This window comes from Oncorhynchus tshawytscha, linkage group LG30, assembly GCF_018296145.1.
Source record: "Oncorhynchus tshawytscha isolate Ot180627B linkage group LG30, Otsh_v2.0, whole genome shotgun sequence".
NCBI lineage: Eukaryota > Metazoa > Chordata > Actinopteri > Salmoniformes > Salmonidae > Oncorhynchus > Oncorhynchus tshawytscha.
The window spans coordinates 48,301,188-48,323,188 of record NC_056458.1 but is presented as its reverse complement, the minus strand read 5'-3'; the positions used below and the strand labels follow the sequence as shown (position 1 = coordinate 48,323,188).

The 22,001-nt window shown below is 45.8% G+C and overlaps 1 pseudogene; it reads right to left on the bottom strand.

The window, feature by feature from the left end:
• Positions 1–22,001, bottom strand: part of LOC121841373 — a 44,235-nt pseudogene that overhangs the window by 15,434 nt on the left and 6,800 nt on the right.

The following is a 22,001-nucleotide window of genomic DNA, read 5'->3' as shown; positions in this document are numbered from 1 at the left end:
TGAGTTTGTCGTGGGTGATTGTCCTTAGTGTCTTACTTGTACTCTCTGTTAGTTTGCACTAGATAGGCTGTTTTCGGTTTTCATTACGTTTATTGTTTTGTCGTGTTTAGTGTTTAGTCGTGTTTAGTGTTTAGTCGTGTTTACGTTTTGTTTAATAAATATGGATCGCAATCGACACGCTGCAGTTTGGTCCGACTCTCCTTCATCACCACTAGAAAACCGTTACAGAATCACCCACCACCAACGGACCAAGCAGCGTGTTAACAGGCAGGAACCACAGGAGAGGCAACAGAGGCAGCAGCAGCAGGAGCAGCAGCAGCTGCAGTGGGAGAGGCTGCACCACCTGGAGAAATGGACATGGGAGGAAGAACTGGACGGTAAAGGACCCTGGGCTCAGCCTGGAGAATATCGCCGCCCCAAGGAAGAACTGGAGGCGGCGAAAGCTGAGAGGCGCAGATATGAGGAGGCAGCACGGCGTAGCGGATGGAAGCCTGAGAATCAGCCCCAAAAATTTCTTGGGGGGGCAGGGAGAGTGTGGCAGAGTCAGGAGTCAGACCTGAGCCAACTCTCCCTGTTTATCGTGAGGAGCCAAGGAGGAGACCAGAACCAGAGACTGTGAAGGAGTTAATGGGGAAATTGGAGGAGAGAGAAATGAGGGAGTTGCTGTGTTGGTGCTTTTTGCATGGAATTCGCCCGACGGAACGTGTTGGGGATTTGATGGCACCTGGGTTAGCGCTCCATACTCGTCCTGAGGTGCGTGTTAGTCGGCTGGTGAAGTTGGTGCCAGCCTCACGCACCAGGCCTCCTGTGCACATCCCTAGCCTTGCACATCCTGTGCCAACACTGCTCTCAAGATCTCCAGTACGCCTTCACGGTCTAGCCCATCCTGTGCCACCTCCACACTCCAGTCCTCCGGTAGCAGCTCCCCGCTCCAGGCTTCCTGTGCGTGTCCTCGGTCCAGTACCACCAGTACCAGCACCACGCATCAGGCCTACAGTGCGCCTCGCCAATCTAGCGCTGTTAGAGCCTTCCTCATCTCCAGCGCTGCCAGAGTCTCCCGCCTGTTTAGCGCAGCCAGAGCCTTCCTCCTCTACAGCGCTGCCGGAGCCTCCCGCCTGTTTAGCGCAGCCAGAGCCTTTCTCCTCTCCTACGCTGCCGGAGTCTCCCGCCTGTTCAGCGCAGCCAGAGCCTTTCTCCTCTCCTACGCTGCCGGAGTCTCCCGCCTGTTCAGCGCAGCCAGAGCTGCCAGTCTACATGGAGCAGCCAGAGCTGCCAGTCTGCATGAAGCAGCCAGAGCTGTCAGTCTGCATGGAACAGTCAGAGCTGTCAGTCTGCATGGAGCAGCCAGAGCTGTCAGTCTACATGAAGCAGCCCGAGCTGCCAGTCTGCATGAAGCAGTCAGTCTACATGGAGCAGCCAGAGCTGTCAGTCCGCATGGAGCAGCCAGAGCTGTCAGTCTACATGAAGCAGCCCGAGCTGCCAGTCTGCATGAAGCAGCCAGTCTACATGGAGCAGCCAGAGCTGTCAGTCTGCATGGAGCAGCCAGAGCTGTCAGTCTGCATGGAGCAGCCAGAGCTGTCAGTCTGCATGGAGCAGCCAGAGCTGCCAGTCTGCATGAAGCAGCCAGAGCTGTCAGTCTGCATGGAGCAGCCAGAGCGGCCAGTCTGCATGGAGCTGCCAGTCTGCAAGGAGCAGCCAGAGCTGTCAGTCTACATGAAGCAGCCCGAGCTGCCAGTCTGTATGAAGCAGCCAGTCTACATGGAGCAGCCAGAGCTGCCAGTCTGCATGAAGCAGCCAGAGCTGTCAGTCTGCATGGAACAGTCAGAGCTGTCAGTCTGCATGGAGCAGCCAGAGCTGTCAGTCTACATGAAGCAGCCCGAGCTGCCAGTCTGCATGAAGCAGTCAGTCTACATGGAGCAGCCAGAGCTGTCAGTCCGCATGGAGCAGCCAGAGCTGTCAGTCTACATGAAGCAGCCCGAGCTGCCAGTCTGCATGAAGCAGCCAGTCTACATGGAGCAGCCAGAGATGTCAGTCTGCATGAAGCAGCCAGAGCTGTCAGTCTGCATAGAGCAGCCAGTCTGCATGGAGCTGCCAGTCTGCATGGAGCTGCCAGTCTGCATGGAGCTGCCAGTCTGCAAGGAGCTGTCAGTCTGCACGGAGCTGTCAGTCTGCACGGAGCTGCCAGTCTGTAAGGAGCTGCCAGTCTGCAAGGAGCTGCCAGTCAGCCCGGAGCCGCCAGAGCGGTCAGTCTGTAAGAAGCCGCCAGAGCTGTCAGCCTATATGGAGCAGCTAGTGCCGCCAGTCTGCCCAGCGCCGCCAGTGCCCCCAGTCTGCCCAGCGTCGCCAGTCTGCCCAGCGCCGTCAGTTTGCCCAGCATCGCCAGTCTGCCCAGCATCGCCAGTCTGCCCAGCGTCGCCAGTCTGCCCAGCGCCGTCAGTCTGCCCAGCATCGCCAGTCTGCCCAGCATCGCCAGTCTGCCCAGCGTCGTCAGTCTGCCCAGCGTCGTCAGTCTGCCCAGCGTCGTCAGTCTGCCCAGCGTCGTCAGTCTGCCCAGCACCGCCAGTCTGCCCAGCGCCGCCAGTCTGCCCAGCGCCGCCAGTCTGCCCAGCGCCGCCAGTCTGCCCAGCAACGCCAGTCTGCCCAGCGCCGCCAGTCTGCCCAGCGCCGCCAGTCTGCCCAGCGCCGCCAGATCTACCAGTCAGTCAGACTCTTCCAGATCTGCCAGTCAACCAGACTCTTCCAGATCTGCCAGTCAACCAGACTCTTCCAGATCTGCCAGTCAACCAGACTCTTCCAGATCTGCCAGTCAACCAGACTCTTCCAGATCTGCCAGTCAACCAGACTCTTCCAGATCTGCCAGTCAACAAGACTCTTCCAGATCTGCCAGTCAGCCAGGATCTGCCAGTCAGCCAGGATCTGCCAGTCAGCCAGGATCTGCTGAAACCACCAGCCAGCCAGGAGCTGGTAGATCTATCTACCTGCCTGAGCTTCCTCTCACTCCTGAGCTTCCTCTCACTCCTGAGCTTCCTCTCACTCCTGAGCTTCCTCTCACTCCTGAGCTTCCTCTCACTCCTGAGCTTCCTCTCACTCCTGAGCTTCCTCTCACTCCTGAGCTTTCTCTCACTCCCGAGCTTCCCCTCAGTCCCGAGCTGCCTCGGTCCCGAGCTGTCCTTCAGTCCCGATCTGCTCCTCAGTCCAGTGGGATTCTGTGTGGGGACTACTAGGCCATGGTCGGCGGCGAGGGTGGACTATCCAGGGACGAAGGGAGAGGGGACTAAGACATTAAAGGAGTGGGGTCCACGCCCCGCGCCGGAGCCGCCACCATGGACAGACGCCCACCCGGACCCTCCCTATTGTTTTGAGGTGCGTTCGGGAGTCCGCACCTTAGGGGGGGGGTTCTGTCACGCCCTGGTCAAAGTATTTTGTGTTTATCTTTATGTATTTGGTCAGGCCAGGGTGTGGCATGGGTTTTTGTAATTGTGGTGTGTTTGTCTTGGGGTTTTGGTGGTGGTATTGGGATTGTAGCTTAGTGGGTTGTCTAGCAAGGTCTATGGCTGTCTGGAGTGGTTCTCAATCAGAGGCAGGTGCTTATCGTTGTCTCTGATTGGGAACCATATTTAGGCAGCCATATTCTTTGAGTTTGTCGTGGGTGATTGTCCTTAGTGTCTTACTTGTACTCTCTGTTAGTTTGCACTAGATAGGCTGTTTTCGGTTTTCATTACGTTTATTGTTTTGTCGTGTTTAGTGTTTAGTCGTGTTTAGTGTTTAGTCGTGTTTACGTTTTGTTTAATAAATATGGATCGCAATCGACACGCTGCAGTTTGGTCCGACTCTCCTTCATCACCACTAGAAAACCGTTACAGCGATGTCATGCACAAAGTAGATGTCCTAACCGACTTGCCAAAACTATAGTTTGTTCACAAGAAATTTGTGGAGTGGTTGTAAAAACAAATTTTAATGACTCCAACCTAAGTGTTTGTAAACTTCCGACTTCAACTGTATTTCAGTTTATCTGTATTAAATTTGCAAAAATGTCAAAAAACTGTTTTTGCTTTTCGCGGTATTGTGTTAAGTTTGCTGAAAAATTCTGTATTTAATCCATTTTAAAATAAAGCTGTAACTTAAACAAAATGTAGGGAAAAAGGTCAAGGGGTCTGAACACTTTCCGAATGCATCAGTAAAATTAAATTAATTTATTACATTTTATACTTTATTAAATAAAATTCTTGACTTGATATTTCTTTGATGATAAAAGCCTGGACAACCCTCTTTACATGCAGCTCGATATTGAGGGTCAAAGTAGACGTTTCTGGCTGTAGGCTTTGTCATTGGTGGACAAAGGACCAAAGTTATTTCAATCTGGGCTCTAGAACCTCTGATTTCTTATCAATGAGGAAGTTGGCACACATCCAATATTTGATGTTTATTTAACCCTTATTTTCGCCAATTAAGGTGACTCAGAACACATTCCCATTTACAGCAACCGCCTGGGGAATAGTTACAGGGGAGAGGAAGGGAGATGAATGAGCCAATTGGAAGCTGGGGATGATTCGGTGGCCATGATTTTTTTGTTGCCAGGACACCGGGGTTAACACCCATACTCTTACAATAAGTGCCATGGGATCGTTAGTTACCACAGAGAGCAGGACACCCGTTTAACGTCCCATTCGAAAGATGGCACCCTACACAAGGAAATGTCCCCAATCACTGCCCTGAGGCATTGGGATATTTTTTTATAACAGAGGAAAGAGTACATCCAACACCACTTCCAGCATCATCTGGTATACCATCCAGGACCAACCCTGCTTAGCTTCAGAGGCAAGCCAGCATTGGGATGCAGGGTGGTATGCTACTGTCAGCAAGACACTTGTAGCTATGCCAGTTTGGGCCCCACAAGGGTGCATTCTCAGCCCTCTCCTGTACTCCCTGTTCACCCACGTCTGCGTGGCCATGCACGCCTCCAACTCAATAATCAAGTTTGCAGACGGCACTAGTATGGTAGGCTTGATAACGAACAACAACAATGAGACAGCCTACAGGGAGGAGGTGAGGGCACTCGGAGTGTGATGTTTGGAAAACAACCTCTCACTCAAAGTCAACAAAACAAAGGAGATGATCGTGGACTCCAGGAAACAGGAGCACCCCCCTATCCACATCGAAGGGACAGCCGTTGAGAAGATGGAAAGTTTTAAGCTCCTCGGCGTAAACATCACAGAGAAGGCTGAAGAAATTTGGCTGTCACCTAAAACCCTCACAAACTTTTACAGGTGCACAATTGAGAGCATCCTGTCAGGCTGTATCACCGCCTGGTACGGCAACTGTACCGCCATCACTTGCAAGGCTCTCCAGAGGGTGGTGCAATCTGTACAACGCATCACCGGGGGGGGGGGACGACACCTACAGCACCCTTCAGGACACCTACAGCACCGATGTCACAGGAAGGCCAAGATCATTCACCCCGCTACCATCCAGAAGGCGAAGTCAGTACAGGTGCATCAAAGCTGGGACCAAAAGACTGAAAAACAGCTCATATCTCAATGCCATCAGACTGTTAAACAGCCATCACTAACACAGAGAGGCTGCTGCCAACATACAGCCTCGAAATCATTGGCCACTTTAATAAAGGGATTACTAGTCACTTTAATAATGTTTACATACAGTGCCTTGCGAAAGTATTCCAGACATACCCCAAGCGACTTACAGCTGTAATCGTAGCAAAAGGTGGCGCTACAAAGTATTAACTTAAGGGGGCTGAATAATTTTGCACGCCCAATTTTTCAGTTTTTGATTTGTTAAAAAAGTTTGAAATATCCAATAAATGTTGTTCCACTTCATGATTGTGTCCCACTTGTTGTTGATTCTTCAAAAAAAATACAGTTTTATATCTTTATGTTTGAAGCCTGAAATGTGGCAAAAGGTCGCAAAGTTCAAGGGGGCCGAATACTTTCGCAAGGCACTGTATCTTACATTATCATATCATATGTATATACTGTATTTTATACCATCTATTGAATCTTGCCTGGTCATCGCTTGGTCATCGCTCATCCACATATTTATATGTACATATTCTTATTCCATCCCTTCAGATGTGTGTGTATTAGGTAGTTGTTGTGGAATTGTTAGATTACTTGTTAGATATTACTGCACTGTCAGAACTAGATGAACAAGCATTTCACTACACTCGCATTAACATCTGCTAACCACGTGACTGTGACCAATAAAATGTGATTTAATTTGCTTGATCACTGGGTCTGATTGGTAAAGAAAGCTGCTTGTCATCCACATAGCAGTGAAACGGAATCATGACAGAGGATGATGTCACAAAGGGGAAACATACACAGGGATACATAGAGAACTAGGGTAGAGAACTAGGATAAAGAACTAGGAGATAGAGAACTAGGGTAGAGAACTAGGATAAAGAACTAGGAGATAGAGAACTAGGGTAGAGAACTAGGATAGAGAACTAGGATAGAGCATTCAATGGCATTAGCAGTCATTACTGTTTTTTAATGAAACAGTTTGTGTGCTGTGAAGTAAGCGGAAGCCCGACAATTAAAAAAAATAAGTTGTTGATACTAAGAAGTTTAGAGTTTGGTTTGTCAATTATTCAGTGAGTAGGGGGTCTATGCTTTTTAAGAAGATGTTGGAGCAGAGCAGTTTTAATATAGTCTGGAAAGGAACTAGAGGTCAGGGAGACTTTAACAATAGACACAATGTTGGGGCCAACAGTAGACCTCTGAGTAGTCTAGTAGGGACCACGTCTAAGGGGCAGGTCTTCATGGTGAGCTACAGTGTCAAGGAGAGACTCAAATGAGGAAAAGGGAGCAGTAGACTGTCTCAGAATAGTTGCCTTGAAGTGCCCCCTGACCAGAAATACTGGTGTGGGTTGGCTACTGTCAATCTGGGATTCAATATTTGTCTATATTTTCTGTAAAGAATCGCGAAAACTGTTCAAATAGATCTGCGGATCGATAATATCACTATTAGAGGGGCACCAACAACACGATCAATTGTTTTAAAACAGAATGTTCAAGTTGTGTCCGTTTTCTGGGATCAAGGTTGAGGCGTAGTCCGCAACGTTGTGATTTCTCATCATATCCTCATAGAATAATTGACGTTTGCAGGCCTTCCGTTTACGTTCAGCCTTTCATAAGTTCACGTTTAAAAGCCCAAATGTGGTCATTTAACCAAGGTGAGACTTTAATACATCTAGAAGAAAAGAAACGCACACCTATTTAGGCGAGGTGCTGGCTAGCGGAGTAGAAAACTTGAAAATAAAAGAGAGCCGCACACTCTAGGAGCTCATATGCAAAAACAGATGCAAAAATGTAATTACCAACGTTTCGACAGCCAAACTGTCTTCATCAGGGTATCAGAGACTTTAAAACATGACGTAAAAGCCTTAAAACGGAAATTGTGAACAGTGGGGCAGGACGACAGATGTTTACTTTGTCAGATCGAGGATTCGATCCAGCAACTTTTCGGTTACCGATCAAGTTCAAACAACGCGGCGATTACTCTGTGCAATAATCAATTTCTTATCTTTATAACAATGGGTGTACATCTTGATATGTAAATATTTCAACTTACCCCTCATTCGCTCACTTGCTGTGGTACAGCAACAGTCGCCGAAGACTAAAAATCTCCCCACCATCACCATCTGAAGGCTCGTCATCAGTGCTTAATTTGAGCCGGATCTTCTCCGTTTTGGACTGTTTTGTTCCGGAGCCTATTTGGTTTGAGCAACATTGTAACTTATGTGTGAGGCCAACCCTTGGCTGTGTGAGAAGCGCGCCAGTATATCTCGCAAAACAAAAATGAGATCCACTTTCTATGATCTCTCTCCCTCTCTCTGCTCTGATAGATATCAGCCTGCAACTCTCATCTCTCCAGCGTTGCACTTCGTCATTTATTTCCTAATAGAATCGCGAGAAGGTTTCTGAGGGAACTGCATCACCACTGATAAATGTAAATACATTTGCCAAAGTTATATAATTACTGCTCTCTGTTCAGAAATAATTCAGAATAGCCTACTACACCACGACAAGGCTTTTTTTTTTAAATAGCGTAGCTGTGGATTGTAGCCCATTAACAAGGAACAGACTTAGGTCGGGAACGCTGTTCCTTGTTATTGGGCTACAATCCATTGTTTTACAAAGTGAAACAAGAGAGAGGAGGCTTTTGGCGCATCAGCCATCACAAGCGAGTTAGCTGCGCGTCAGTGAAACTGGAAAGCATTTTTAGGACAAAGCGGTTTCGATGCCAGCTTCACTTAAGCAGTCTGGATTGCCAGCTTCAGTTCAGTGGTCTCGATGCCAGCTTCAGTCCAGCGGTCTCGATGCCAGCTTCAGTCCAGCGGTCTCGATGCCAGCCAGCTTCAGTTCAGCGGTCTCGATGCCAGCTTCAGTCCAACGGTCTCGATGCCAGCTTCAGCTAAGAGGTCTCGATGCCAGCTTCAGTTAAGTGGTCTGGATGCCAGCTTCAGTCCAGCGGTCTCGATGCAAGCTTCAGTTCAGCGGTCTTGATGCCAGCTTCAGGCCAGCGGTCTCAATGCCAGCTTCAGTTAAGCGGTCTCGATGCAAGCTTCAGTTAAGCGTTCTCGATGCCAGCTTCAGTTAAGTGGTCTCGATGCAAGCTTCAGTCCAGCGGTCTCAATGCCAGCTTCAGTTCAGCGGTCTCAATGCCAGCTTCAGTCCAGTGGACTCGATGCCAGCTTCAGTCCAGTGGACTCGATGCCAGCTTCAGTCCAGTGGACTCGATGCCAGCTTCAGTCCAGTGGACTCGATGCCAGCTTCAGTCCAGTGGACTCGATGCCAGCTTCAGATCAGCGGTCTCGATGCCAGCTTCAGTTAAGTGGTCTCGATGCCAGCTTCAGTTAAGTGGTCTGGATGCCAGCTTCAGTTAAGCGGTCTGGATGCCAGCTTCAGTCCAGCGGTCTCGATGCCAGCTTCAGTTAAGCGGTCTGGATGCCAGCTTCAGTCCAGCGGTCTCGATGCAAGCTTCAGTTCAGCGGTCTTGATTCCAGCTTCAGTCCAGCGGTCTCGATGCCAGCCAGCTTCAGTTCAGCTGTCTCGATGCCAGCTTCAGTCCAGCGGTCTCGATGCCAGCTTCAGTTAAGCTGTCTGGATGCCAGCTTCAGTCCAGCAGTCTCGATGCAAGCTTCAGTTAATCGGTCTGGATGCCAGCTTCAGTCCAGCGGTCTCGATGCCAGCTTCAGTTAAGCGGTCTGGATGCCAGCTTCAGTCCAGCAGTCTCGATGCAAGCTTCAGTTAATCGGTCTGGATGCCACCTTCAGTCCAGCAGTCTCGATGCAAGCTTCAGTTCAGCGGTCTTGATTCCAGCTTCAGTCCAGCGGTCTCAATGCCAGCCAGCTTCAGTTCAGCTGTCTCGATGCCAGCTTCAGTTAAGAGGTTTCGATGCCAGCTTCAGTTAAGAGGTCTCAATGCAAGCTTCAGTTAAGCGTTCTTGATGCCAGCTTCAGTCCAGCGGTCTCAATGCCAGCTTCAGTTAAGAGGTCTCAATGCCAGCTTCAGTTAAGTGGTATCGATGCAAGCTTCAGTTAAGCGGTCTCGATGCCATCTTCAGTTAAGAGGTCTCGATGCAAGCTTCAGTTAAGCGGTCTGGATGCCAGCTTCAGTCCAGCGGTCTCGATGCCAGCCAGCTTCTGTTCAGCTGTCTCGATGCCAGCTTCAGTTAAGCAGTCTCGATGCCAGCTTCAGTTAAGAGGTCTCGATGCAAGCTTCAGTCCAGCGTTCTCGATGCCAGCTTCAGTTCAGTGGTCTCGATGCCAGCTTCAGTTCAGTGGTCTCGATGCCAGCTTCAGTTCAGCGGTCTCGATGCCAGCTTCAGTCCAGTGGTCTCGATGCCAGCTTCAGTTCAGCGGTCTTGATGCCAGCTTCAGTCCAGCGGTCTCGATGCAAGCTTCAGTTAAGAGGTCTTGATGCCAGCTTCAGTTCAGTGGTCTCGATGCCAGCTTCAGTCCAGCGGTCTTGATGCCAGCTTCAGTCCAGTGGTCTCGATGCCAGCTTCAGTCCAGCGGTCTCGATGCCAGCTTCAGTCCAGTGGTCTCGATGCCAGCTTCAGTCAACTGGTCTCGATTGAACTGTCTATATTGTATCTGTCGCTATGTCACTAGCGTTAGATACTAACCTATCCACAGATCTAGGATCAGATTTCCCAAACCTTGCTCCTACCCATTTTTACATTTTAGTAATTTTGTAGATGCTGTTATCTAGAGCGTCGTATAGTTAGTGCATTCGTGTAACGAAGTAAAAACATTTTTCCTCAAAGTAGCTATCAGCAAAGTCGGCGCTAATACGGGGAAAAGTCACGCCCGAGTGTTTGTTCACGAATTGTACATTGATTTGATATTATGCATAAGGATTAGATTACTAACCTCTCTCTCTGTGTGTGTGTGTGTGTGTGTGTGTGTGTGTGTGTGTGTGTGTTTGCCTTTAAATAAACAGTGTCCATCCACTAGATGGAGGCAGCGAGCTGCTATGAACGTTATCCTCCATCTCTCCCTTTGAGGCACATGTTGCCTTCAACGACAGATCTGAGATCAGATTTCATTATCTATATTCCTAATTATGGGCATGGAATGTAACCATCCAACCAACCATCCAGGGTAATCTACACCGCTCTGATATTAACCCTTTTGTTTCCTCATGTCTCTCAGGACATTATTGTTGAACCTTTTCCACCTGCACCTCGATTAATTGTATAACGGGTAAAGATGAACAGGACATAAAATAATAATTGATTTAGTAGTTTAAAAAAAAAAATCGTTACATTCAGTACATTCAATAAAAAATAAAATCAATAATGTCAAAAAATAAAAGTACAAAATAATGTCACAGTGAAATATACATACAGTACAAAATAATGTCACAGTGAAATATACATACAGTACAAAATAAATGTTTGTGTCTGCAATGTTACTTTAGAGTGCCCTACTTTTAGCCAGGAAATCCTAAGGTGGATCGGGTGTCATTCAGTGAACTGATGTTCAGTGGTGTAAAGTACTAAAGTAAAAATACTTTAAAGTACTACTTAAGTAAAAATACTTTAAAGTACTACTTAAGTAAAAAATACTTTAAAGTACTACTTAAGTAAATAGACTTTAAAGTACTACTTAAGTAAAAGACTTTAAAGTACTACTTAAGTAAAAATACTTTAAAGTACTACTTAAGTAGTTTTAATGGAGTATCTGTACTCTATATTTGACAACTTTTACTTCACTACATTCCGAAAGAAAATAATGTATTTTTATTGCATACATATTCCCTGACAACCCAAAGTACTAGTTACATTTTCAATGCTTAGAGGGACAGGAAAATGGTCCAATTCATGCACTTATCAAGAGAACATCCCTGGTCGTCCCTACTGCCTCTGATCTGGAGGACTCACTAAACAGAGAACATCCCTGGTCATCCCTACTGCCTCTGATCTGGAGGACCCACTAAACAGAGAACATCCCTGGTCATCCCTACTGCCTCTGATCTGGAAGACTCACTAAACAGAGAACATCCCTGGTCATCCCTACTGCCTCTGATCTGGAGGACTCACTAAACAGAGAACATCCCTGGTCGTCCCTACTGCCTCTGATCTGGAGGACTCACTAAACAGAGAACATCCCTGGTCGTCCCTACTGCCTCTGATCTGGAGGACCCACTAAACAGAGAACATCCCTGGTCATCACTACTGCCTCTGATCTGGAGGACTCACTAAACAGAGAAGATCCCTGGTCATCCCTACTGCCTCTGATCTGGAGGACTCACTAAAAACAAATGCTTTGTTTGAGGCCGGACTTGAACCCGACCGAACATCTCTGGAGAGACTTGAAAATAGCTGTGCAGCGACGCTCCCCATCCAACCTGACAGAGATTGAGAGGATCTGCAGAGAATAATGGGAGAAACTCCACAAATACAGGTGTGCCAAGCTTGTAGCGTCATACCCAATAAGACTTGTAATCCCTGCCAAAGGTGCTTCAACAAAGGACTGAGTAAAGGGTCTGAATACTTATGTAAATTTGATATTTCAGGTTTTTTTTCATACATTTGAAAAAATGTCTAAATAGCTGTTTTTGCTTTGTCATTATGTGGTATTGTGATGTCATTATGTGGTATTGTGATGTCATTATGTGGTATTGTGATGTCATTATGTGGTATTGGGATGTCATTATGTGGTATTGTGATGTCATTATGTGGTATTGTGATGTCATTATGTGGTATTGGGATGTCATTATGTGGTATTGTGATGTCATGTCGTATTGTGATGTCATGTGGTATTGTGATGTCATTATGTGGTATTGGGATGTCATTATGTGGTATTGTAATGTCATTATGTGGTATTGTGATGTCATTATGTGGTATTGTGTGTAGATTGATGAGAAAGAAAAAATGATTTAATCCATTTTTAGAATAAGGCTGTAACGTAAGAAATTGGGGAAAAAGTTGGCCGCCCTTTTGCTCTGATCCAACTTTATGACTACTTTGTCATTTAATGTTACTCTATTTTCATGCTATTATTTTCTTACAACCAACAAGAACTTTTGATCAGTAGATCGGTAGTTATTAAACCCGGTAGATCGGTAGTTATTAAAACCGGTCACCTCTTCCCTCCTTTCTACTGGCCAATGTACAGTCACTCAATAATAAGATGGATAACTTCTGATCGGTGATCTGCTACCAACGGGACTCTCAAAACTGCAATATTCTTTGCTTTTCAGAAACACGGCTCTTGGACAAGATACCCCCACACGACTATCCAACTCGATGGATTCTCCATTCACCGGGTGGACAGGACAGTGGAGTCAGGGAAATTGAAGGGGGAGGAGTTTGTCTCTTCATCAACTCCAACTGTTGTTCTAACTCCAGCACGGTGGAAGTGTCGACCCGCTGCTGACCCGTCTTAGAATACATGATGGTCAAATGCCGACCCTTCTACCTCCCGAGGGAGCTTTCAGCAGTTATCGTGACTGTTGTTATACATTTCACCTGAGGACAAGTGAAATAACAAGCTGGTGCTTAACGAACTGCACAAGGCTATTAACAAGCGAGAAAACCTACATCCAGAGGCTGCCTTTCTGATTGTCAGAGATTTTAATTTGGCGTCACTAAGACACATGATGCTCAACTTCCATCAACATGTCTCCAATGCCACTAGAGGCGAAAAAGTCCTAGACCACTTCTATTCTGACCACAAGCAAGCATAAAGGCCCTCCCTCTTCCGCCATTCAGCAAATCAGATCATGACTCGGTACTCTTGCTTCCTGTTTACAAGCAGAAGCTCCATTTAGAAATGGTCTCTAGAATCAGAGGTTATGCTACAGGACTGCTTTGCTTTGCGCTGATTGGAATATGTTTCGAGACTCCCGGATAACATTGACGAGCTAACCACCTCCGTCACCGACTTCATAAAAAAAACAATTATCGGCTACGTTGTCCCAATGGTGAGGGTTCGCTGCTTCCCCAATCAGAAGTCCTGGATTAACACAGAGGTTGGCACTAAACTAAAGAAAAGGGCTACCGCACACACAACTATTGTAAACAACCCTGAGTTTACGGCCGAAGACAGGAATAAGTACAAGAAGTCCCGCTATGACTGCTGCAGAGTTAACAAACGAGTAAAAGGACAATATAGTGGAATCACACTACACCCGCTCCAACGCTCGCCAAATGTGGCAGGGACTACATTCCATTACGGATTACAAAGGAAGACCCAACCGTGATCTGCCTAACAGTGCCTCTTCCAGACGAATTCAATGCATTTTTATGCACGCTTTGAAAACAACAACATCAAGCCAGTGTGAGGGCCGTCACCGACCCAGAGGATTGGGTGATCTCACTCTCTGAGGCCGACGTGAGAAGGGTCTTTAATAAGGTCAACACCGGCAAGGCCGAGGGCCCTGACGGTATTCCAGGGCACATTCTCAGAGTAGGTGGCAGGTATATTCACAGTAATTTTCAACCTCTCCATCTCCCAGTCTGTAATCCCCACGTGTGTTAAGTTGACTACCATAATTTGTGTTCCCAAGAACTCTTAAGGTTTCATGCCACAATGACTACCGCCCTGTAGCACTCACTTCTGTAATCATGAAGGGCTTTGAGAGGCTGGTTATGGCACACATTAACTCTATCATCCCAGACACACTAGACCCACTCGAATTTGCATACCGCCCCTCAGATCCATAGATGACGCAATCTCAATTGCTCTCCACACTGCCCTCACCCACCTAGATAAGAGGAATACCTATGTGAGAATGCTGTTCATTGACTACAGCTCAGCCTTCAACAGCATTGTCCCCTCCAAACTCATCACCAAGCGTAGGACTGGGTCTGAACACCTCCCTCTGCAACTGGACCCTGGACATCTTGATGGACCGACCCCAGGTAGGGAGGCAACATCACCTCCTCCACGTACCCTTAACACAGGGGTTTCTGCTTACTCCCCTCCTGTACTCCCTGTTCACCCATGACTGCACGACTCCAACACCATTATCAAGTTCGCTGATGACTTGACGGTGGTAGGACTGATCACTGGCGATGATGAGTCAGCCTACAGGGAGGAGGTCAGAGTGATGCTGGAGCAACAACCTCTCCCCCAATGTCAGCAAGAAAGGGTTCCTCTGTCAGTGTTCTTTTGTCCATCTTAATCTTTTATTTTGATTGGCCAGTCTGAGTTTTGGCTTTTTCTTTGCAACTCTGCCTGACATTGAGACTGGTGTTTTGCGGGTACTATTTAATGAAGCTGTCAGTTGAGGACTTGTAAAGCATCTGTTTCTCAAACTAGACACTCTAATGTACTTGTCCTCTTGCTCGGTTGTGCACCAGGGCCTCCCACTCCTCTTTCTATTCTGGTTAGAGCCAGTTTGCTCTGTTCGGTGAAGGGAGTAGTACACAGCGTTGTACGAGATCTTCAGATTCTTGGCAATTTCTCGCATGGAATAGCCATCATTTCTCAGAACAAGAATAAACTGATTTCAGAAGAAAGTTATTTGTTTCTGGCCATTTTGAGCCTGTAAGAGAACCCACAAATGCTGATGCTCCAGATACTCAACTAGTCTAAAGAAGGGCAGTTTTATTGCTTCTTTAATCAGGACAAAAGTTTTCAGCTGTGCTAACATAATTGCAAACGGTTTTTCTAATGTTGTACGACTATGTAGATATTCCATAAAAAAACTACAGCTACAATCGTCATTTACAACATTACCAATGTCTACACTGTATTTCTGATCAATTTGATGTTATTTTTTATTTTAATGGACAAAGAATTTGCTTTTCTTTCAAAAACAAGGACATTTCTAAGTGACCCCAAACTTTTGAACGATAGTGGATATATATATGCATCTCCTTTTCGTTGAAAGATGGTACAAGCCGGCTGTTCCGACCACGATCAAACTCTGTTGACGTTTCAGGATGGTCTGACTGGTTTCATGATGGTCTGACTGGATTCATGATGGTATGACTGGATTCAGGATGGTCTGACTGGATTCATGATGGTCTGACTGGATTCAGGATGGTCTGACTGGATTCATGATGGTCTGACTGGATTCAGGATGGTCTGACTGGATTCAGGATGGTCTGACTGGATTCAGGATGGTCTGACAGGATTCAGGATGGTCTGACTGGATTCAGGATGGTCTGACTGGATTCAGGATGGTCTGACTGGATTCAGAGTGCTTCCAGATCTGTCTCTTTCAATCGAATGGCATGCGCACATTGATCTTGTTCTAGTCTGGCTACACATTCTTCTTGATCTTGTTCTAGTCTGGCTACATGTTCTTCTTGATCTTGTTATAGTCTGGCTACACATTCTTCTTGATCTTGTTCTAGTCTGGCTACACATTCTTCTTGATCTTGTTCTAGTCTGGCTACATGTTCTTCTTGATCTTGTTCTAGTCTGGCTACACATTCTTCTTGATCTTGTTCTAGTCTGGCTACACATTCTTCTTGATCTTGTTTGTCTGGCTACACATTCTTCTTGATCTTGTTCTAGTCTGGCTACACATTCTTCTTGATCTTGTTCTAGTCTGCTACACATTCTTCTTGATCTTGTTCTAGTCTGGCTACACATTCTTCTTGATCTTGTTCTATGTTCTAGTCACATTCTTCTTGATCTTGTTCTAGTCTGGCTACACATTCTTCTTGATCTTGTTCTAGTCTGGCTACACATTCTTCTTGATCTTGTTCTAGTCTGGCTACACATTCTTCTTGATCTTGTTCTAGTCTGGCTACACATTCTTCTTGATCTTGTTCTAGTCTGGCTACACATTCTTCTTGATCTTGTTCTAGTCTGGCTACACATTCTTCTTGATCTTGTTCTAGTCTGGCTACACATTCTTCTTGATCTTGTTCTAGTCTGGCTACACATTCTTCTTGATCTTGTTCTAGTCTGGCTACACATTCTTCTTGATCTTGTTCTAGTCTGGCTACACATTCTTCTTGATCTTGTTCTAGTCTGGCTACACATTCTTCTTGATCTTGTTCTAGTCTGGCTACACATTCTTCTTGATCTTGTTCTAGTCTGGCTACACATTCTTCTTGATCTTGTTCTAGTCTGGCTACACATTCTTCTTGATCTTGTTCTAGTCTGGCTACACATTCTTCTTGATCTTGTTCTAGTCTGGCTACACATTCTTCTTGATCTTGTTCTAGTCTGGCTACACATTCTTCTTGATCTTGTTCTAGTCTGGCTACACATTCTTCTTGATCTTGTTCTAGTCTGGCTACACATTCTTCTTGATCTTGTTCTAGTCTGGCTACACATTCTTCTTGATCTTGTTCTAGTCTGGCTACACATTCTTCTTGATCTTGTTCTAGTCTGGCTACACATTCTTCTTGATCTTGTTCTAGTCTGGCTACACATTCTTCTTGATCTTGTTCTAGTCTGGCTACACATTCTTCTTGATCTTGTTCTAGTCTGGCTACACATTCTTCTTGATCTTGTTCTATCTTGTTCTCTGGCTACACATTCTTCTTGATCTTGTTCTAGTCTGGCTACACATTCTTCTTGATCTTGTTCTAGTCTGGCTACAGGATTCTTCTTGATCTTGTTCTAGTCTGGCTACACATTCTTCTTGATCTTGTTCTAGTCTGGCTACACATTCTTCTTGATCTTGTTCTAGTCTGGCTACACATTCTTCTTGATCTTGTTCTAGTCTGGCTACACATTCTTCTTGATCTTGTTCTAGTCTGGCTACACATTCTTCTTGATCTTGTTCTAGTCTGGCTACACATTCTTCTTGATCTTGTTCTAGTCTGGCTACACATTCTTCTTGATCTTGTTCTAGTCTGGCTACACATTCTTCTTGATCTTGTTCTAGTCTGGCTACACATTCTTCTTGATCTTGTTCTAGTCTGGCTACACATTCTTCTTGATCTTGTTCTAGTCTGGCTACACATTCTTCTTGATCTTGTTCTAGTCTGGCTACACATTCTTCTTGATCTTGTTCTAGTCTGGCTACACATTCTTCTTGATCTTGTTCTACACAGTCTTGGCTGGCTACACATTCTTCTTGATCTTGTTCTAGTCTGGCTACACATTCTTCTTGATCTTGTTCTAGTCTGGCTACACATTCTTCTTGATCTTGTTCTAGTCTGGCTACACATTCTTCTTGATCTTGTTCTAGTCTGATCTTGTTCTAGTCTGGCTACACATTCTTCTTGATCTTGTTCTAGTCTGGCTACACATTCTTCTTGATCTTGTTCTAGTCTGGCTACACATTCTTCTTGATCTTGTTCTAGTCTGGCTACACATTCTTCTTGATCTTGTTCTAGTCTGGCTACACATTCTTGATCTTGTTCTAGTCTGGCTACACATTCTTCTTGATCTTGTTCTAGTCTGGCTACACATTCTTCTTGATCTTGTTCTAGTCTGGCTACACATTCTTCTTGATCTTGTTCTAGTCTGGCTACACATTCTTCTTGATCTTGTTCTAGTCTGGCTACACATTCTTCTTGATCTTGTTCTAGTCTACACATTCTTCTTGATCTTGTTCTAGTCTGGCTACACATTCTTCTTGATCTTGTTCTAGTCTGGCTACACATTCTTCTTGATCTTGTTCTAGTCTGGCTACACATTCTTCTTGATCTTGTTCTAGTCTGGCTACACATTCTTCTTGATCTTGTTCTAGTCTGGCTACACATTCTTCTTGATCTTGTTCTAGTCTGGCTACACATTCTTCTTTCTTGTTCTAGTCTGGCTACACATTCTTCTTGATCTTGTTCTAGTCTGGCTACACATTCTTCTTGATCTTGTTCATTCTTCTTGATCTTGTTCTAGTCTGGCTACACATTCTTCTTGATCTTGTTCTAGTCTGGCTACACATTCTTCTTGATCTTGTTCTAGTCTGGCTACACATTCTTCTTGATCTTGTTCTAGTCTGGCTACACATTCTTCTTGATCTTGTTCTAGTCTGGCTACACATTCTTCTTGATCTTGTTCTAGTCTGGCTACACATTCTTCTTGATCTTGTTCTAGTCTGGCTACACATTCTTCACATTGGCTACACATTCTTCTTGATCTTGTTCTAGTCTGGCTACACATTCTTCTTGATCTTGTTCTAGTCTGGCTACACATTCTTCTTGATCTTGTTCTAGTCTGGCTACACATTCTTCTTGATCTTGTTCTAGTCTGGCTACACATTCTTCTTGATCTTGTTCTAGTCTGGCTACACATTCTTCTTGATCTTGTTCTAGTCTGGCTACACATTCTTCTTGATCTTGTTCTAGTCTGGCTACACATTCTTCTTGATCTTGTTCTAGTCTGCTACACATTCTTCTTGATCTTGTTCTAGTCTGGCTACACATTCTTCTTGATCTTGTTCTAGTCTGGCTACACATTCTTCTTGATCTTGTTCTAGTCTGGCTACACATTCTTCTTGATCTTGTTCTAGTCTGGCTACACATTCTTCTTGATCTTGTTCTAGTCTGGCTACACATTCTTCTTGATCTTGTTCTAGTCTGGCTACACATTCTTCTTGATCTTGTTCTAGTCTGGCTACACATTCTTCTTGATCTTGTTCTAGTCTGGCTACACATTCTTCTTGATCTTGTTCTAGTCTGGCTACACATTCTTCTTGATCTTGTTCTAGTCTGGCTACACATTCTTCTTGATCTTGTTCTAGTCTGGCTACACATTCTTCTTGATCTTGTTCTAGTCTGGCTACACATTCTTCTTGATTCTTCTAGTCTGGCTGCATGTTCTCTCCACTCATCATCTCCTCCCTGCACGTTTTCGGACAGGAAGATCAGGTCATTCCTGATAGGATGAAATTGGAGCTCCTCCCCCTGTTCCAGGAGCCTCAGGAGCTGACTCATCCTGGTGGCCATTTTGTGCCCGCGGCCTTAGCACACAGACAGACCTACCAGGAGTTTCTCAAGAGGTTTCATTAATAAGGGAAGGAGATGCATGGAAACTTTCCTAGAGGTTTCAGAGGAAAATGGCTGAAAATGAAAAGCTGAACTTCATGTTGATGGAGCTCAAGTTAAACACACTTATCTTATGTATCCAGAAATGGTTTTTGCTAAAAAGACAAGATTGTAAAGCATCTTACATTTTCATGCAATGTTAAGAACCCAAAGAGCTTTTCAGCGTTTGAGTTAGATACTAGGCTACGTTAGGGAAAACATTGAAATATCACTGTCATTCTCAGGGCAGGGAGGGGGGGGAGGGGAGGGGGGTTGTTAAATAATACATTGAAATGTTGTGTTTGACTCCATGACAAGAATGTTGTGAATTGTTGCCACGTATCCTGCCATCAATCACCAAAATGTAGATTTGGTGGAAGCATGAAGACTCATTGATGCAGCTCTGTGAACTTCTGCTTCAGTACAGACAAAACAGAGTATAGTGTCTCGTATCTGGCACTGATATACAACTTTTCTTTCTCTGCGTGTTTGTGTGTTTGTGGGAAGAGGGCAAGAACTCAGTGTTCTTTCGTAGTGGAATCTTCCACGTGTTAGAATGTATTGCTTCCAGATGAGAATCTCAATCCGTCCTCTTTTTTCCTTACCCGTCCTCTCTTTTTTTATTCTCTCTCTCTCTCTCTTTCCCTCTCCCTGCTTTCAAATGACAGTGTTCCAGTAGCCTGTACCTCCGTTACCCTCTCTCTCTTCCTCTCTTCCTCCCCCATCTCTCTCTCCCCAAACTCTATCTCTCTCTTTCTCCCTGTCTCTCTATCTCTCTCTTCTCTCCCCACTCTCTCTCCTTTTCCTACTCTGAATCTGTCTCTCTCTCTCCCTAACTATCTCTCCCCCTCTCTTCCTACTCTGACCCTGTCTCTCTCTCTCTCCCTAACTATCTCTCCCCCTCTCTTCCTATTCTGACCCTGTCTCTCTCTCTCCCTGACTATCTCTCCCCCTCTCTTCCTACTCTGACACTGTCTCTCTCTCTCTCCCTAACTCTCTCCCCCTCTCCATCCTACTCTGACCCTCTCTCCCTCCCTCTCTCTTCCTACTCTGACCCTGTCTCTTTCTCCCTCCCTCCTTCCCCGTGTCCCTCCCTCCCTCCCCATGTCTCCCCCTCCCTCCCCCTCCCTCCCTCCCTCCCTCCCTCCACCTCTCCCCCTCCCCTCCCTCCCCCCTCCCTCCCTCCCTCCCTCCCTCCCTCCCTCCACCTCTCCCCCTCCCTCTCCCCCTCCCTCCCTCCCTCCCTCCCTCCCTCCACCCCTCCCCCCTCCCCCTCCCTCCCCCTCCCTCCCTCCCTCCCTCCACCCCTCCCTCCCTCCCTCCACCCCTCCCTCCCTCCCTCCTTTGACCCTGGCCTGTGCGTCATGTCTGCTATATGTGTGATGATGTAATACAGGAATGTAAATGTTTTTGCTTTGGTACTCTTGAGTGTTGACTGTTGTCTGGGTTGTGAGTAGGGCTGGGGGATTGCCAGGGACCTCACACTACAATACGACCTCACAATTCAATACAACATGACCTCACAATACAATATTATCATTGATACTTGGGTGCTGATAGGATATGTATTGTATTGTGATTCTCACCATGCTATATGTTTTGCAGTTCAATGCTGAAAACAAAATGGCTCCGTTTTAAAAAAATAAGATGGAAAACAAGCTAAAGTACGAAGGAAAAAAACAGTTTTGGTGCAGGAACAGCCAACTAGCATAATATTGTCATATTGTCAAAACGATATGTCATATCGTTAAAACTGTGTAAAATATATATATATAATTAAATCACTAGTTCTGAGTCTTTATGGTGTTTGTGTGGTTGTGAATACATCAAATGTTATTGGTCGCATGGTTTATTTTGGTGTGTGTTTGGCTGTGTTTACAGAGGCATTCCAGAATCCCAGAAATGTTCCATACGCCCCAAAAAAGCTCATTTCTCTACAAATGCTGTGCCCAAATTTGTTTACATCCCTGTTATTGAACATTTCTCCTTTGTCTTGATAATCCATCCACCTGACAGGTGTGGCATATCAAAAAGCTGATTAATCAGCATATTCATTACAGAGGTGCACCTTGTGCTGGGGACATTAAAAGGCCACTCTAAAATGTGCAGTTTTTTGTCACACAAACACAATACCACAGATGATGTCAAGTTTTGAGGGAGCGTGGAATTGTCACGCTGACTGCAGGAATGTCCACCAAAGCTGTTGCCAGAGATTTGAATGTTAATTTCTCTACCATAAGCCGCCTCCAATGTTGTTTTACAGAATTTGGAAGTACGTGCAACTGGCCTCACAACCGCAGACAGCGTGAATGGCGTCGTGGGCGAGCGGTTTGCTGATGTCAACGTTGTGAACAGAGTGCCCCATGGTGGCGGTGGGGTTATTGTATGGGACAGGCATAAGCTACGGACAAAGAACACAATTGCATTTTATCTATGGCAATTTGAATGCACAGAGATACTGTGAAGAGATCCCCGAGGCCCATTCATCCACCGTCATCACTTAATGTTTCAGCATGATATGCATGACGACGCAAGAATCTGTACACAACATGTCACCCATTGAGCATGTTCGGGATGCTCTGGATCGA